Source organism: Dermacentor silvarum, chromosome 1 (assembly GCF_013339745.2).
Source record: "Dermacentor silvarum isolate Dsil-2018 chromosome 1, BIME_Dsil_1.4, whole genome shotgun sequence".
Taxonomy (NCBI): Eukaryota; Metazoa; Arthropoda; class Arachnida; order Ixodida; family Ixodidae; genus Dermacentor; species Dermacentor silvarum.
In genome coordinates, this window is record NC_051154.1 from 319,386,468 (window position 1) to 319,401,257 (window position 14,790).

The following is a 14,790-nucleotide window of genomic DNA, read 5'->3' on the forward strand; positions in this document are numbered from 1 at the left end:
CAGGTCTGCGGAGCCGGAGAGTCCCGTTCTCGAAGAACGAGCTGCCCAGATAGGAGTCGTCGTCTTCTTTGTCTCGCGCAGAAGCGTGCGTAATAATACTAATGATGATGGTAACGACGATGAAGATCCCCATTTATGGCGCGTTCTCACTAACGAAATGTGGAAATATTTGGGCGGCAGGACGAAGTTTACGATGAAAAAATTGAAATGTCATTCTAATAACAGAAACGCAAAAAGGAAACCATACGAAAGACAGGTGAAATGAGTTTAGTACATAAGTGAGCAGTCTGACTAATTGAAACTAAGTTATTAAATACCTATTTATGAAGGGAATAAAAAACTAAACAGGAAAGAATGTCCGAGATTCGCTGACATTTAATTCAGTGACATAAATTATGAAAAGCGAAGTAATGTGAAGCTATACAGATTTGCACGGACTTGTTTCTTTAAAAAAATCACCGACGATTACGAAACTCCGTAATGCGAAATTTGAGCGCAATTCTATAAGTGTCTTGATTTCGCGATCCATTGAGGCATCGCACTGATCACCGCACCGACTGGCAGAGCCCTGACGCGCGACGCAATACTATGTAGACCGACCACACAGTTGCCGAGCTTATGTCACCTTAATACGCCGCGAACGCTATGCGGAAAGGCGAGCTTTCTGGTACTTCTAACAGTGGAGCTGTTGTAGGTCGAGGCTGCGCCGTCCGTCTGTCCACCGCTGTCACGCATCATCCATCACAAACATCACCCATAAGCGCACGAAATCCTCTAGAAAACAAACACAATCACTGAAACTCCCACACGATCACAGAAACTACCAGATAATCTCAGCAAATCACACAAAATCAGAGAAACACAAGAGAACCACAGATCCGCTGTTTCATGAGATTTCAAATTGAATGGAAATGCGTTTACTTTTTTCTCTGCCCGCTCTGCCGGCGCAAATGTATGGGCTCTGCTTCGTTGTCTATGTGGCTTGCTCGCGGTAAGGAAAGAAGAGATGGAATGATAAGCGAACTTCATATATCCGTTAGGTGGCGTCCAAAATAGTAAAATTGCGAAAAATAGCTGCGTGTTCGTAAGATGGTGCATGGATTCCGAGATCGCGCCGTCCCGCGGTTGCCACGTACAACGCAATACGACTCTATCTCTGAGCCTTTCCTTTTGGGACGCCGCAATTTCGCCGTTGGTTCCAAAGTTAGTAGACCGAGTCTGGTAACATTCATTCGTCGGAAAAGCGGAAGGCACTGCACCCAAGGCTAAATGCATCGAAATAGCAGAGTTATATCTACTGAAATGAATTTAGAGCGCAATAGGCTTGGTTGCCATCTAAGAAATTACAATTGGCATAATTTACAGCCCGGCGACATTAAACAGCTAGTTCTGGAGAAACAGGTGGTGTGCAAATCGCAGCTCCTACGACAGCTGTCGTGGAATAGCTGAAACCAATATCGAACGCCATGCGTTTGTGTTTTGAAAGCGCAGAAAGCAAATGCAAGGGCCAGAAGCACGGTATAGTTGCCATTATTATTTAGTCTGCAAAACATGGTTATCTTGATGTGTTTCCGCCTCTTGCATTTGCTTTTTGCATATGCTGTCTGCAAAAGCAATGCCTTGACACTCGGTTACGCTGCTCGAAGGTACAGCTTGCTGGGGCGCGGATTTAGAGAACACGTATTACTTATAGAGCTTACCGCAAATTCAAGGGCTCAAATAAAAAGCATGAAAAAAAAAACGAAGTCGAGCGTGCGCTGTGCGTTTTGTTTTCCCTTTTTCGTCCACCGCTTGAATGATCGCAACTTCGTATTCTTTCCGCCGTACGTCGCGTCGCTTCTGCCTGAATACGGTTGGTACATCCTTGTCCCAAATGTACGAAGTCACACAAATAATAACATTTTCACAAGATATATATTTCGAGTCCCACTACTCCTAATGAGTCCTTAACGTTTAATTTTAGACAGACTTTCGCTGGAATGTGGCAGTGTCGCCATACTTTAATTCTGAAGTATTTTCGTAAGCATATATTAACGCGTTATGGGAAGGAAATTCCATGTGATTATTAGCCGTAAAATAATTATACGCACGTTTCCATCTAGATTGAACTCCGGCGACAGCGTACACGGGAGCTTCAAGTACGGCGCGTCAGTATAGAGAAGGCGTTTTTGTCTTCCTCCTCTATCAGAAGCAACCTGCGCTATATACCGTATTTACACGCATAATGAGCGTACTTTCGTCCCGAAATATATGCGCGAAGTTGTTGGGTGCATTTATTATGCTGGGTAAAAGTTTGAGCAATCTTTTTTTCCGCGGCACCTCTTAAAAAGCCGCAGTTTCGCCCAAAAAGCGAACTAACGATTGCTATAGCAAATGCGTAGAGAGCGATACGAAGTAAGGATAGTAGTTTTATCAGCCGTATAAACTTTTAACCAGCATGGTGCCAGCGCGTACAGGCAGACATGATCCAATCACACCCGATGACCGCGGACACTTATATATATGACAGTATTACCGGAATATTTATTCGTACTCCAATCTGTCAATGTCGAGCTTCGAGCATCTTCTTTCTCTGGTTCCAATATCATCGGCAGAATAAAAAAACTGGCCCGCCGTTTCAATCTTGTTCCAGGTGTTGCTTCAAAGAACATATATTTGTTGCTTCGCCTCTTGAAGCCGTTGGTTGCGGTGTTTTTCGGGGCCGAAGTATCGTCCAGCGCGGTGCGGCTCCTCGCTATCGCAGAGCACTGGCTGCCCACTGCTGGGTGACATTCACAGAACGCCGTTTAGAGGGGCGCGGCTGACTGACTGACTGAAAACTTTATTGGCCAAAGTATTGACAGGGAGGGCGTGGACCGATCCTTAAGAGACGTTCCTTATAAATACTAGGTGGGCTCCTCATTACAGAAGCCCATTGGCTATAGCCGAGGCTTGGGCACGCACGACCAGGGCCTTCTGGCTCGCCAGGTCGGAGCAGCCGAGCAGGGCCGCCTCCCAGTTCTCCCGGATAGGGTTGGGTATAGGGGGAAGGTGCGAGGTGGATTGGCATGCAAACACCATGTGGAAAATGTCCGAAGAGTTTTCCCCACAGTGTGGACACTCCCCTGTGCAAGCAGGGTCGAAATGTTTTAGGACTGCCGGGCACCAGGGGCGTAGCTAGGGGGGGGGGTTCAAACCCCTACCCCCCCCGAAATTTTCCCCGCAACCCCCCCCCCCCCCCCACTTACCCACCCTATGTTCTCGTCGCTTCGCGCTGACATAATTCATGAAACCGGTGCTACTATCACAATTTCATTCCTGGGTGCTTCCGTTTGGGTTGGTAACTTACAGCGAATCATGCCTTCATATGGAAAAAAAATGTCGCGGTGTTTGTCAAGGGTTTGACACTTTGTGAAGTTTTGGGCGAGAATGTGACAGCCGCATTCTGAAGCAACCAATGCGCAACAAATGCAGCAGCCGCATTTTAGATGATGGCGAAAACGCTCGAGGCCCGTTTACTTAGATGTAGGCGCACGTTGAAGACCCCAGGTGGTCGAAATCTCCGGTATACATTTCCGCCGCTTCCCTTCAGGTGCTGGTTAGGTCGCGCTCGCGCAGGATTTAGGCTACGTTCACACTTGGTCTCGAAGCTGTCGGAAGCGGGAAAATCTTGCAAAAATCTGCCCGCCTAGGCGGCAAAACAGACAGAAAAACAGGCTGTGAGCCAAATCGGTCTCGGGCCTATTTTTTCGCCATGGCGAAGCAGAAACGCGGCGGAAAGTCGTTCTGCTTCACTGGAAGCTACACTATCATGTAAACAACCGGTCGTAAAATTGAACATGGCACCAAAAGTGTAGGCTGTAATGCTGATCGACGCGATCAAGAACCAGCCCTTGCTCTACGACAAGAGTGGCACTAAAACGTACTGTCAGCAATACTCCGATAGTATTCAACGTCGCGCGACCAGAGGTGCGGCAACGAAGCCTTGGCGTGACCCAACTTCTCACGCTTTTGCAAAGCCAGGCGAACCTACCACCGCCGTTTCCGAGGTGTCCGCGTCTTCCGTTTATTCATTATCCATTTCTAGAAAACAAGTAGGTAGAAGTATAAAAGCCATTTCTTCATCCACTTCCACGGCAGACAATAGTTAGGCAGATTCCTCGTTGGCGCTCCATAATTCTCCTCGCACGTGTACGGTATGCTGCAGAAGTCGCGGGGTGCTTTTCTCGTCACGACGATAGATTGGGAGCGTAGGTCTCACGTATAGGACGCGCAGGCTTTGGCGAGCCCCAACACAAGGGCCAGCCCGGGTTTTAGCTGTGGTGTTCCCGTCACCCCTTTGGTGTCCTGGAGGCACCGACAATACGAAATGATGAAATGTTATTACAACTTGTAAATAAAAGCTATTAAAGAAATATTGTCACGCCTAGGCACCAGGCGTGATAATATTTCTTGTACACTCGGAAAAACACTTTTATGTAGCAACATTCCATTGAATTCCAACATTCCAACGTACCGTAATTCTCCTCACACGGGCGCGGTAGTGTGTGAGGAGTATTACGTTCGCCAACGAGGAATTTACCGAAGGTCGCAGATGACACGCGAAGTTGCGTAAAATGATCACTTGTGATGACGGTACGTGGGTCAAAGAATGAACATACCGCTCGAAATAGTGCGATAATGAGCGCCACCACGCCGACAAACGTACGCACACGAGATGGATCTGGACGAAAACGGCAGCGGCGGCCGCGGCGGTAGCAAAACAAATGTGAACAACTTGGACAAGCGCGGAAAAAATTTCCCAGCCGCTTTGGCCTTTCCGCCCGCTTGCCGCTTCCCAAGTGTGAACGTAGGCTTAGTTTGCGCGAGAAACGTCTCTTGTTTGCGATTGCGCCCCTACGGAAGGCTGGTAATTACTGTTGTGTTAGTGAATCCCAAACCAGCAATTACGGAAGGCTGATAGTTGCTGTTTTGTTGTGGAATCCCAAACCAGCAATGTACACACGAAGGGGTTGATGTCAGCAGTGAAATTCCACCGACTCGCAACAGAATGCACGAAACAGACAGCCGACAAGCATGAATTACTGCTGTGCGCAGTACAGCGTAAGTAAACTCTTGTTGCAGGCGCTGACAGTTATTGTCGGAGTTCACGCGTCCTGAGAAATTGATTATGTGCACTATGTACTGAACAATACCGGAGTTCATTCCTGAATCACTATAGTACACCAATCAGTCGAGATTCTGTGAGGTACAAGTCCGCTCCTGTGTTGCACCGGCGTAAGTGAAGCAGAAATGAGTTGCACGCACTACTTAAAATGCGTACACATGCCATATCTATGCTGTGCGGTGAAATATTCTGTACAATTCTAAATCTTTTGACGTAAAGGCAAATGTCGGCTGCATGCTTGCACACAGCCGGAGACACAGCGCCCCATGCACTTGCCGCAGGAAATGCAACCCTCTCGTATGAGGGAGCCGGGCGACGAAAGCTTCGAAAAAAAAAACAGCCTTGCGCGTTTTTGCGCGTATTTAAGTTTTCTAGCTCAAAGACGCAGCGAACAAGCTATTGCTATGGGAGTAGGTATAGCCTGGTCACACGTGGATTTTCACGCGTATAGCCAGCCGTCCTTGATTTGTGAAACGCACTTCGCCCCGACGAGGACGACGCCATCTACGCTTAACAGAAATTAACAATTAATGATGTCTTCTCCGATCGCACGGGTCGTCTCAATGATGCGTTTTCGAAGACTGGTCTATGCAGTGGCGCGATGAGAGACCGTTGCTCCAAACGCCCACTGTACATGTCGTACTTACTGTATTTACTGAGCTTACTTTACTTTTTACTTAATTTCTTCACAAGCACACGCGAGGGGGGGGGGGGGCGGTCCCATGTCTTTGATATACATGTATAGAGTCTGCTTAAACTACCGATATTTATTATCGATCACGTGACGTAGAGGCAAGCAGAAGCTTGCCCCCCCCCCCCCCCGGTCGGGCCGGTGAACCCCCCCCCCCCCCCGAAAAAATTGCTGGATACGCCCCTGCCGGGCACAGCAGTGTTTAATATAGAGGCGAAAGAGTAAACACTCCTCCGCGTTCGTGAGGCCCTTACAGGGCTTAGGAAAGATTGCGTGGCCGAATTGGCAATGTTGGGTGATTTCCTTAAAGGTAAAAGCCGGATTGGGTTCGGAGTCCGCATCGAGGGCAGGCGAGGGCGATGCCCAGAGAGTAAGCGCGCGGGCAGCGGCGTCAGCTGCTTTGTTGCCCTCGAGACCCGTGTGCGCGGGAGTCCATATTATCGTGCGGGACGTGGGGGCCCCGAGATAATCGCTGTTTTGAAGTATGCGGTGTGCAAAATAGTGTATAAAGCCTTTTTCGATGTTCCTGCAGGCCCCTTGCGAGTCGGTGATGATCACCCGTGAGTCCTGATCTGCGGCGGCGAGCGCGATGGCCACCTCTTCCGCATGTGTTATGTCTTGTACTTTGAAAGTAAGGCCGTTCACCGCGGTCTTTTGATGGACGACTGCGGCCGTGTACCAACCCCCATGGTGTGGGCCGGAGGCGTCCACATAGAATACTCCATGTTTGTTCCCATAGTGACGTGCCAAGGCTTCTGCCCGCGCGAGGCGCCGGCCACTATGGTCGTCTCGTGTCATGTTGGCCGGAAGAGGGCGCACGTGCAGGGCGCATCTCCAGATTTCGGGGATGCGCACGCGCTCTTCCGTTAGTGTTGGATGTAGTATGTGTAATCGGGCAAGAAGGCGGCGACCCAACGGCGTCTTTGAGAGTCTTTTGTAGTGGTTCATCAAGTGTGCTTCTCGGAGCTCCGTGAAGGTGTTGACCATTCCGAGGCCCAGGAGGCGCTGGTTGGCCGTGTTGACCGGGAGTTCGAGAGCACGCTTGTAAATTTTGCGGAGAACCACCTCGAGGGCGTTCACATCAAACTTGCGAAGGTGGAGGTAAGGAGTTGAGTACAAGACTCGACTGGTTACGAATGCGTGCACCAGCCGCAAGGCGTCTTTGCACCGTAACCCCCCGCGTTTATTGGAGACCCGGCGGACCATGCGGCCCACCTGGTCCCCCACCCTGCGCAGTTTGGCCAGTGTTGTGTCGACTCGGCAGTGTTTATGAATAAAGAGACCCAGTACTCTGATCTCATCGTGTTCTGGGATGGGTCCGTTTGCTAGGGAGAGTTCAATTTTGGTAGTGCACTTTGGCGAGGGGTGAATGTGCACAAATTTCGATTTGGCAGGGGAGCATTGAAGGCCACAGCGGCGGGCGTAGGCGTCCACGATCTCCGCCGCTTGCTGCAGGTTGGCTTCAATGTCTCCTACTGATCCGTGTTTAGCCCAGATGGTAACGTCGTCGGCATACAGCGCGTGCTGTATGCCTTCTACATTCTCCAGCTGAGCCGGGAGTTTCATCATTGCCAAATTAAATAGTAGAGGTGAGAGGACCGCGCCCTGCGGGGTACCTCTCGTGCCTATTGGTAGGGGCCGTGTTCTTCATCTTGTATCCGGATATACGATTGCCGGTCGGCGAGAAATTGCCTAACGTACTGAAACGTGTTGTGTCCACAGTGGTTTGGGAGAGGTGCGTCAGAATTATGTCGTGTGTGACATTGTCGAAAGCCCCCTTCAAATCGAGGGCGAGTACTGCCTTGTCATTGAGGGGGTATTCGACGGGATTTAGAATTTCACGGTCTAGTTGAAGGAGGACATCCTGCGCGGACCGGTGCGGGCGGAACCCGAACATGGTGTCTGCGAATACGGTTTGGTTTTCCAAAACCTCGGACAGCCTATCTCGCACCATGGCCTCCATCAGCTTTCCCGCACAAGACGTGAGGAAGGTGGGGCGGAGGTTGTACGTGTTTATCGCTTTGCCGGCTTTCGGAATGAAAGTGACCAGAGCGGTCTTCCATTCGATTGGGAGGGGTGCCTCAACGAGCCAGATTGAGTTTATGTATGCGAGGAGTGCGTCGTAGGCTGGGTCGGGAAGGTGTGCAAGTAATTTCACTGTTATTTTGTCTCTTCCTGGCGCCGTTCCTCGCTTCATTTTAGTCAGGGCCGCCTTCAAGTCATGGAGCCGGAACGGTTGATCCAGCTCCGCGTTCTCGGAACCTGTATACGAGCACGCTGGCCCTCGGGGGTCATGTTGGATACAGAGGTATTGATCGCGTAGTTTGCATGCTAATTTTGAGGTGTCTCCGTCGAAGCCATGGATAGCCCGTTGGAGATGTTTTTGTGTCTCGACTCTGGTTTGACTCGGGTCGATCAAGGGGCGAAAGAGACGCCAAGTGCTCCGGCTAGACATTTGTCTAGCGGCCGTGTTGCATCGGTCCACCCAATTCGAGTCGGCGAGCTGGGCCGCGTACTCTGCCGCTCGTTGGGTGAGCTCGGCGATGCGAATTTTAAGCTTCCGATTGTGTTTTTGGCGGTGCCATCTGCGGACGAGGCAGTGCCGCGCCTCCCAGAGGTGCAGGAGGTGGTTGTCCACCTCCGGCGTGGCCTCCGATAGTTGAACTTGAGTTTCCGTCCGACGAAGGTGTGTAACCAATTCTTGTGACCACGCGTGGTAACCTTGTTCGCGGATATTGGTCGAATTAGTGTAGTTTTGCCGGAACTTTGTCCGGTCGCGTAAGCGGGCTTGGGCGTGGGATCTTGCCAATGGTTTGATTCGGTTTGGTTCGGACGGTGGTGTTGAGTATGCAGTGGTCACTGCCGAGGGTTTCCTCGCTGTTGGCCCATTCTGCGTGTCTAATGTTTTTGGTGAAGGTAAGGTCCGGACACGTGTCCCGAGTTACGAAGTTACCCACCCGCGTTGGATGTGCAGGGTCGGTGTGAAGAGTAAGGCCCAGCGTGGACGCAAGTTCCGCCAGCTTGCGCCCGCGCTTCTCTTCACGCACGTACCTCCAGAGTGTGCTGTGAGCGTTGAAGTCGCCCACGATCACCAGGGGGTCCCTGCCGCAGCCTTCAGGGCACGACTGAAGAGGGCTGCGAAAGTTACATTTTTTAACTTGGGAGAACAATAGATGTTGAGTATATGTAATGGTGCATTTTGTTTCTTAAGCGGAAGAAGGGTGACCATCACATACGAATATTCAGTATTCAGTTCCAAATCAACCTGGTTGGCTGTATAATGTTTGTGCACGCATATACAGGAAGAAGGGTCCTGTTGGAATGTGACATAGTTTGTAAGGGTGGCGCCGATCCCTGGCTCCTGGAGGGCAACCACCGCGGGGAATGAAGCGAATGTTGAGAGGAAAAGCCGGAGGTTTGCCCGCTTTACGAGGGAGCGGAATCCCCGGCAGTTCCATTGGGTAATTTGGATGGGGGTGGCCGAATTGATACGGGGAGAGCGCCTAACTTGAGGGCTGCCCGCCATAGTCATTGAAATGAAAGAGCGGTTGTAGGGACGCAGCTCCGGAGCCAGCACTCGCGGGGAGGGGGGCATCCTGAATTCCGGAGAGCGAGCAGCTGTCCTCGTCGTCTAGTTCAGTTTCAGTTACGCGACGCGACGTTTTGGGATAGCGGCCAGGCACGTCTTTGATAAGACCGCCGGTTCGTCGGACGCCACGCGAGGATTGTGCGATGTGCTGTGCGACGATTGTGGGTATTATTTCGGTTATTTTGGCGACCGCGGAGGTGATGGCCGCGGAAATTTGAGTTTCTAGGGCATTGAAACGGCCGTCCATGCGGGCCTCTAGACGAGCCTCAAGGGCAGCTTCCGCGCTCAGTGCTGCCTTCGGTGCCGCGGGCTCACTCTCCTTAGCCTCGGGTGCGGGGGGAGAAGGGGGAGTGGTAAGCTGTTTTGATTGCGATTCTAGGAGCGTAATTTTCTTGAGCAGCATCTGAATTCGGCGTTCGAGAGCTGCTATTTTGGTTTGCTCGGCACTGCGTGCCGCAGGGAGGGAGGAGGAAGGGAGGAGAAGGCACTCCTGCCCCTAACGCTCACCTGCGTTCCGTGTTTCGCGGCGTTAGCCCAGGCCCTGGCTTCGCCGCGTGGTGGCGCCGTCGACAGTTTTCCAGTGTCGCCGTGTGGTAGCGGCTGCATCGGCGTTCGTTTGCCGGCTCCGCCGGCAGATGGCGCCGGCTTCTCGGTGTTGCTGTCCATGGAGGAAGGAAAAAAACTAGGAGGGAGCGTCACGTGACAATCTTGAAGCCTAGTCATAAAAAATTTAGAGGAATGGGATGATGGGAAATAGGCCGTCACGTGATAGGCAAGCGGTAGATTTTACTCGGCTCGCTTCGGTGGTTTCGGTTTCGTCTGCTGCGGGGGTTTCGGAGTATGCGCACATACTCGGCGTGGCAAACGCGCGCCGAGGTTAGTGAAGGAATTCGAGTGTGTGAAGCAGTTGAGTCTCGCCGCCTAATTAGCAGACGGGCGCCAAGGCTGTTGCGAACGGAGGCGTCGGTTAACCGGCATTGCGCCGAACAACCCGGGAGGACCACCTCAAGGACGACTGGTTGCGTTTCGGTGTGGTTTCAGGGAAACGAGAGAACCTTTCGCCCTGCAAACGTGTGGAGGCAACCAAGCCGCCCTTCCGACGACGATTCTTTGCTTTTGACGACGTCTTCTGGGAAACAATGATGCGTTTCGCCCCCGCAAAATGTGCACGCGATTAAGCGAGCGTACAGGGTCCGAAGCGACTGTCCCTACGGGAAAAAAATGCGTCCCGGCCGTCTTGTGCCCAAGGATGGACTGGCGAGCCGGAGACTCCGAACATATTTAGGGCCGTGCCGGCCCGTAGCGCAGTCGACACTGTTGCTCGAGATCTGCTCAAAGTCTTCGTTCTCTTAGCAGACCGGCGAGAACTCCCGTCAGCAGTAGGCGCACCTGCGTGATGAAGTGTTTTGTGCCAGGATGCCCTAATCGAACAGAAAATCGGCGCGATGGCCTGTCCTTCCATAGGTAAGCACAATGAACGTTTCTTTTATTTATGAAAATGGAACTGCAATATTCGCGATCGTTAGTGACTACGTGCTCGTGTCAATTATAACTGACGAAATAGTGCTGCAATACTATTCAAGCCATTTTTTTTCTTCAACTGTGCATCTGGTGTTTCGTTTGCACGGTCAGCAATTTCAAGTTATGTTGCAGTAAGCAGTCCCTCCTCATTGCACTTGGTGTATTTTGTCCAGTCTCCCAGTCCAAGGCCCTCCAGGACGCTCAAGGGTGAAGCTTCTGCAGCACTGCCTACACACAACCCAGCGACACCTCGAACAGCAAGGCATACTATGGTGAGGATAACACTCGACCACTACAATTTTTCCATACTTGTTTCCTTAGGTAGCTGCAAGTGAAGTGGCATATATTTTCGTGGCAACTGTTTAATAGCTCAAGCATAATAAATGTCACTCAGTGAACTGCACTTGGACACTAACATTTATGATCATGGCAGCCATCTAATTAAATACTGAAACATTCATATTTCTTCGCAGCGGTATGAGTTTCCTCAGGGTTTGCATTAAACACCAATTATCGGACAGTAATCCTTTTTCAATTTTTCTTTTCCATTCAAATGACACAATAACTAGAAGACCAACAGGTTTTTCACAATTTTCTGTGCTCTTTATATGTTCGATCGGTCACAATGAGCCGTGATATATGAGCTCAGTATATTTTGCCCGCTCAATCTAAAAGGCTTCTTTAAAACACCTCTCATTGAACTATGCTACATTGGCCTCTTCTGTGTTAGTTGTTTTGTACTTCTACCTTTCCTGCCTGGGCCCAGATGGGCCTGCAGTATTTAGCAAATAAATAAACAAACAAAATTAAGTGGCACTAGCAAGCTCGTGTGGATGGCAGTTTTATGCCGCAAAAGTTTTAAGTTCACAAAAGTGTAAACGGAAACCGTCGTGAGCAATGTAATGACCTAAAATTTAGCATTATATTCGTCATAACTTGCACAAGAGTGTATGCCACAATAATTAAGTACTTTGTTCTGCGTACGTGCTTTGTGTCATGTTGGTTGCTCATGCACCTGTTACAGCGCGTGATATTTTGCAGCCACAGCCAGCAAAAGACGCACCTGAAAAGGCCTTTCTGAGGCATGAAGTATGGCGTTACACAATTACAAACTGCGACCAAGAAGAAGATGAAGACTCTACGGCAATCCCATCAACGGCTTTTTCAAAAGGTTGCTCATCTCGAAAATGTCATAGAAGATTTATCTGACAATCGCATCCTAGGAAATGAGGATGTCGCCATATTGCAGAGGCAAAAAAGGTGGGGCAAAAAAAGACTTGCTCATGCGTCAAATGCCACATAAGTCTGGTGCCAGCAATGTCACCCGCTTACTCGCCAGAACTCAGGCCATTTGCACTGACTTTGCATTTTTATTCCCCTAGAGCATACAGATATATACGAGCTGTTTTCAACACATGCCTCCCGCATCCAAAGACACTGTGTAAATGGTATCAATCCATTGATAGGGCTGCGGACTTTTCAAAAGAGGCAATGACTGCATTGGCTATCAAGGTAAAGCACGGCTCTCCACATTATGCAGTCTGGTTGTGGATGAGATGGCCATTCAAAGAAGTAGTGTGGGATGGGAAAAGCTTCCATGGATATGTTGACATAGGCATTGATGTCAATGATGACAGCTTTCCAGTTGCCTAAGATGCATTTGTTTTAATGCTTGTTGCAATCAATGGCAGATGGAAGCTGCCGATTGGCTACTTTCTAGTACATGGCCTTGGTGGTGAGCAGAGGTGCAATTTGGTGCTGCAAGCTGCTAGCTTCACTCACGAAAAAGGTGCACACATTGTGAGTTTGACCTGCGATGGCGCTGCAGCGAATTTGTCATTGCTGCACAGCCTTGGCTACAAGATGGACCTGACTGAGCTGGATGCTTCTTTTCCACATCCAGTGACAAAAAAAAGCTTTCCTTTGCCATGTTGGATCCCTGTCACATGTTGAAGCTACTGCGGCACACCCTGTTTGATAAAAGGCTATTGTGATATGAACAAACAGTTCATATTGTTGGAACACATTGATGAGCTGCATGAAATCCAGTACACAGAGGGCCTACATTTGGCAAACAAACTTAGACAAGCACATATTACCTGGAAAAACCAGCCCATGAAAGTCTCATTGTTGGCTCAAACGTTTAGTCAATCGGTAGCAGATGCTGTTAGTGACTGCAGAGCTCAAAATCAAAATTTTGAAATTCCTTGCCAACAGAAGAGTTTATCAGACATGTCAACAATGCATTCGACATTTTAAATTCAAGACATCCAAGGCAAGAAGAATAGAAAGGACCGCTGTGTCCTGAAAATGTGGCTCCTGTCACTGCGTATGTCAAAGAACTTATGGCCTACTTTTGCTCGCTTAGGGAGTCTGCAGCTGGTAAACTAATGACAGGGACCAACCAAAAGACAGGCTTCATTCGCTTTGTGGTGTGCTTAGACAACCGTCTATACAACCACTTAGTTACAGAAAATGGCCTATTGGCATATCTTCCCACTTCCAAGCTCAGTCAGGACCACCTTGAGTTACTTTTTTGTGCAATAAAATCATTTGGGGGCTGCAATGACAACCCAATAGCAAAGCAGTTTGCAGCAGCATTGAAGCGTCTGATAGTTCGCAATGAGGTCAACGACATTGATGGCGGAAATTGCTTTCTATTGGAACTCATCGAAATTCTCTTTGTACGCTCCTCTGAAAAAACCATACTCCATCGATGTAATTAACCTCACTGCCCGTCAGAGAAGCCCTGCAGCCAGTGAACCACTCACAGCAGCAATTTTACAGGATCATGGTTACTCTGCTGACCCAGGCAGGGTGTATGAGCTTGGGAGCCTGTGGCTCGCAGTACTGGAAGAATTGCTACACAAGTTTTCTCGTGGGTGAATTATGTTCATGATGGCCCACACAATTAATTCCTTTATCCATCAACTTCAGCTGTCCCACCAGGTTTTATGTTAAGGCATTTATTTGTTTTTTGAGTGACTTTGTAGAGTGCATATATTGTTCAAGAGCGTTGTATGCAGATGTCAAACTTTTATAGAGGGAAAATGTGATACCTTATTGTAAATTCTGCAAGTACATGTTTGTTGTCTTGCTGAATGTTGTAGCTTGGATCGCCTGCATGCAAACTATGCTTAAACAATTGTTCTGTTCAGCCCAAACTAAACAGTGTGGACAATGACAGTAGGTTAGCTGGCCTACCTTTAACTAGCGCAAACTGTGTGATGACATGGACATGCTGTGAATGCTCTCAATGGATTATGTGTGAGCTAGGTATACGCTTGAGGATGACAATGTTTTTTTAATGTTTATCCTGTATGTCTTTTACCTGACCTTTGTGGAAATTTGCCACTGCCACCTGGAATGCCATTGGTGTTACTATTTAAATAATTTAATGTGCTCACTCTGTTCACTTGCTTTACAATAGCCTTTTATGATGCCAGATTCACTGTAACCACAAACATTTGGTGTATACCACTCAATGAGTGTTTTAAATACCGTGAAATATTCATTCATTTGAGGTTCACAACGCAATAGGGCCGTCGCGTCCTAATTGCGATGTGTTGGCTCAGCTTGGACGGTGCTAACTTTTTTGTAGGTATGTGATACAACATAAGCTTTGTTGTACATTTTACTTGCAGCAAAATGCATTGTATTTTAATGTTGACATACTTACTTTGTGGGTCTGACCTCACATCAATTGTTTCAACTTTGACTTTGTGAACTACCACTCTTTTTTAATTTCTGCATATGTATTGCTTACTTTTCTGACAAGCACAATCACCGAAGTCTTTCGATATTTGTGAGGACAGCGCAGATATAAATATTATACAATTATAG